Here is a 3,984-nt window from a genome sequence, read left to right as displayed (position 1 = left end):
GATTTGACAGACACTCACCATGTTCTGCATATCTACACAGCTACACCCACCCCACTTCACAGCAGAAATGAGGGCTCTGAGGGCTCTGAGCAAAAGCAAAGCAACTTCTATCAAGTTAGGCTTAAGAGACAAATTTCTCGGTTTAACCGAGAGTTGTGAACAGCAGACAACCTAATAATGAGTTTGGATGCCATTATTGCTAATTGCTGGATGATAAATAGCATAAAATGTGTCCTGCAACTTCAGTCCATGGAAATTAATTTGAAATATGAAGTTCAATAGAACCAATTTCTTATGGGCACTAAGCTTGCAGTGTGCAGGATGTCCTCTCCCCAAGGGCAGCGACCAATGGCATCAATACATGCTATGGTAGCTAAAGAAAGGCTGGGAATAGATGGAACCTCTTTGGAGATGAAGAAGCATGTGGAATCTGAGTTGCCAATGATCTTGTGTACCTGACCTGTTTGTTAAAAGTTCAGGCAAGCAGGACTACTGAAGATGGGAACCACAACTCTGTAAGATCTCATGGGTTTAGTAAATGCCAGCAAAGAAAACCGTAAGAGGAAAGGAAATGAAAGTAATGTCCAAGATTCCTTTTGGATTTTTTAAACTGTTGTGTGTAAAACGTGTCGTATGCTTGAAACAGAAAAGAGCAAAACTGAGAGACATTTTCCTTAGAAGTCCTTGGTTAAGGATCTTCAGTGCCAATGAGAGACGTGATCTGGTTCAAGCTGAATCCTTAGCAGTGGGTAAGGAACTGCCTTGGGAATGAACAAAACTGAATCTGTACTAAAGCATTCTGGCTCGCCAGATACATCTCAGTCAGCTTGTGTTTGAGGTTCACTGTTGAATTTTCCAGTGCTGTTAAACCATATCATGGGCTTGTTGAGAAAGTAAATCGCATTTTAGAGGAAATCAGAATGAAATTGGGTATGTTCAGAATTAGCAAAAGGCTTTTGAGATCGCCCTGCTGATGGCCATGTTGCTCCACTGATGGCCATATTGCTCCTTCCTCACTCTGTGTTTCAGACCCACTTTTCCGACAGATGCAGATGCCAGCACTTTTGGTTTGGGGGCAGTATTGACACAAGAACACAAAGGACTTGTGAGGGTGGTGCCTTATTACAACACTAAATTAGCTGGAGAGAGATTACTGCACCACTTAAAAGCAACTCCTGCAATGGTTAAATCTATAGAACGTTTTCATCTACTGTTCAACACGGAAGTAAAATTGCTTTGGGTTGATGACAGGAAGATGCTGCATAAATAGTTAAGTATGCATCATTTGCAATTTGCTAAATTATTTTCTTTCTATCTAGAATGGGCTGTGTAAGGTGTCATTACCTCCTGTTCTATCTGGCTGAGGAGCTGCACACGCTGGGGCTCATAAAGTGAGCATCAGAGGGCTGGATGGGCTTGCAGTGAGCTGTGACTGGAAGGGACTCCCAGCTGCCAGAGGCACAGCCCATACGGTGTCCAAGCTGCCCACCACGTGCAGGAAAGTACAGGCAGAAGAGATCTGCGGCGATAAACCTCCAAAGCACTTGCCAAAATGCTCCTCTGAACTAGGCCAGCTCCACAGCACTTCAAAATTAGGAAACTTCCAAATAGAAGGGAGACTATTCAGTCTGCATTCAACACCCTAGATGAGAGAAATGCAAAAACGTGAACAAGAGAAAATAGTAAGTAAATGCAATTAAAAGTAACGATGCAGGTTTAATTAAAGGGCCCTATTCTCCCAACCCCTCATTCTTCAGGGATGCCTCATAAGCAAGAATTCATAGCTTGGAACCTGCTCTCTTTTACTTTTGTAAGAAGAAGTTGGGACATTTACTTTCAGAAACGCATGGGTTTTAACCTGGCAGTAACTCTCCACGATATCAAATTCAAGAAGTTTGCTGGTTGTATTTTCAGCAATTTATATAAATAATTGCCATAATTATTATAAAAGTCTCACACGGTCCTATTTAGTTTAATAATCCCATTTTCATGCCTTTTTTCCTGCTTTCTTACTGTGAACAGGTAAAAATAACTGTAGAATGACAAATCTTAAACAATATGCAAATATACAAAAACTCAGATTTCGTAAAGACACGAGCACCTTAAACATTATTTCCACCAAATATGTCTCTGCACTATAAGTTTGGCCTGGTTAGTAGAAGTCTAGTCCTTACAGGGATCTAAATACTTAACTCGATTGATGCATATTGCTAAACTTGACTGCTCAAAATTCATGAGTCAGACTCCGCTCCTCCCTGAGCTGCCAAATCAAAGGATTTTTGGAAAAGCCATTAAAAATTATTTCTTTGAAAGTTTCCCATTTTTTCTCTGGCTTCTGGGGCTTTTGACAGCACTAGGCCACATTTCCAAGTTTCCTTGTGTAAATGCAAGTACTAGAAACAAGTCATTCCAGAAGCTGGGGATCAAAAGAGAACACCAAATATTGGAAGACTCACAATAAAAGCTCAAGACCTGGCAGTGGTCCCACAAACGCTCATGTATGTGAGTCACTTTTACTCACATGAGTAGTCACATCAAAATCAGAGGAATTAGGCTATTATTATTAATTATTATTATTTATGTGTGTAGCAATAGCACACAGGAGTTGTGGTTATGGAGCTGGGCCACATTGTGCAAGGCACTGAGAAACCCAGAGCAAAACCATGGTTTCTGCCCCAAAGAGCTGATGGTGTAAACACTGGACAAGAGGCAACAGGTGGAGACAGACCCAGGCAGGGAAGTGCATGGGAAGAGCAGGACGCTGCTGCAAGGGCTGCTGTGTGGGTGTGCTGATGGGGAGCTCCTGCTGCCAACCAGCAAATCCATCCCAGAGTGTGCAGGTCTGCCTAGCACTGGCCGTGGGCCCGAGTCCTGCGAGCCCTGCGAGGGAGGCAGGTCTATCCCCCAGGCAGCTGCAGCTCCAAACCCAGAGCTGAGCACACGGTGCCAGCGAGCCCAGGCCCTCGGCTCCTGGAGAGGCAACCAGAGCACCAAGGAAAAGGTCTCTGTGGATGCCTCTATGGAATTGCCACCACAAAATGTGCACATCCAACTGTAATGGATACTCACTGTCTCAGTGAAATGAAAGGTAGAGCTGGGGAAAGTAGTTTAACATAGAAATGTGATGCCTGCCTGTTGGAAATTCAGGTGCATGACAACTCTTGTCTCTGTTCCTGCAAAGACATCTCCCAAAAACAGTCCAGTCTACAAGGCTGCTCACAACTTGCACATTTGGTCCTTGGCATTTTCTCTAGGATGCAGACCACTCCTGTGTGTAACTGCCAGCAAAGCCAGCACAGCGAAACTGAGAAACATTACAGCTGTAGATCTGAGAAAACGGTTAGTTCTAAACTTGAGTGAAATCCAAAGAACATTTGCAAAAGAAAAGTGCTAAAGTTTAGAAGTTTGTAAAATTGCAACTGGACATCATGCCTAGGAAAACCAGCAGGAGAATAAAGCAGCACACACAACCTAGTTATTTCATCTCTATGGAGTTTAGTCTAAGGGAGCCACGGTGAACACGGGTCAGCAGGCTGCAAAATAGAAAATTTTATAAAATTTACAGTGGTTCTCTGGGAAGGAGGACGGATGGGGAAGAGGAACCGCTGGTGCAAGAACAGGGTAGAGGACAGGCAAGTGCCCGCGCGGCTAGAAAACGGGGACACTTTGTCCCTTTTTCCCTTGCCAGGGGAGGGTGCTCCGGTCCGGGTTTTGCAGGCGCCTCTCCCTTGACTGCCTGCCCTGCCCGCCTGGAGACCGAGTCCGCTCCGTGCCCGCTCCCCCTTCCCCACCCCGGGCGGGCCGGGGCGGGCGGCCGCGGGCTCCAGGCCGGGTTTTGCGCGACGCCCGCCCTCCTGTTAGAAATAGGAAAATTCAATAATCAAAGCAAAGGGGAGCGCGAGGAGGAAAAATCCGGGATCAGGGCAAGTTTGATGGCGCATGCGCTCTGCTGCCTCCATCCCAAACACACACACATTTCCCTTG

The 3,984-nt window shown here is 45.3% G+C and overlaps 1 protein-coding gene across 7 annotated transcripts in view; it reads left to right on the top strand.

Annotated features, from left to right (window-relative positions):
- Positions 1-3,877: 3,877 nt before the first annotated feature.
- The window catches only part of CASZ1 (castor zinc finger 1), a 189,503-nt gene continuing 189,396 nt past the window's right edge, over positions 3,878-3,984 (top strand). For 3 of the 7 annotated variants that reach the window (XM_079326034.1, XM_079326042.1, XM_079326041.1), the window contains exon 1: positions 3,878-3,984. This exon is cut by the window's right edge and continues 35 nt beyond it. The gene's annotated coding sequence lies outside the window, so the exon portion shown is untranslated. The other 4 variants (XM_079326038.1, XM_079326043.1, XM_079326037.1 and 1 more) reach the window with 2 other exon arrangements.

Source organism: Erithacus rubecula, assembly GCF_903797595.1.
Source record: "Erithacus rubecula genome assembly, chromosome: 24".
NCBI classification, from domain to species: domain Eukaryota; kingdom Metazoa; phylum Chordata; class Aves; order Passeriformes; family Muscicapidae; genus Erithacus; species Erithacus rubecula.
This window is presented reverse-complemented; position numbering and strand designations above follow the sequence as displayed.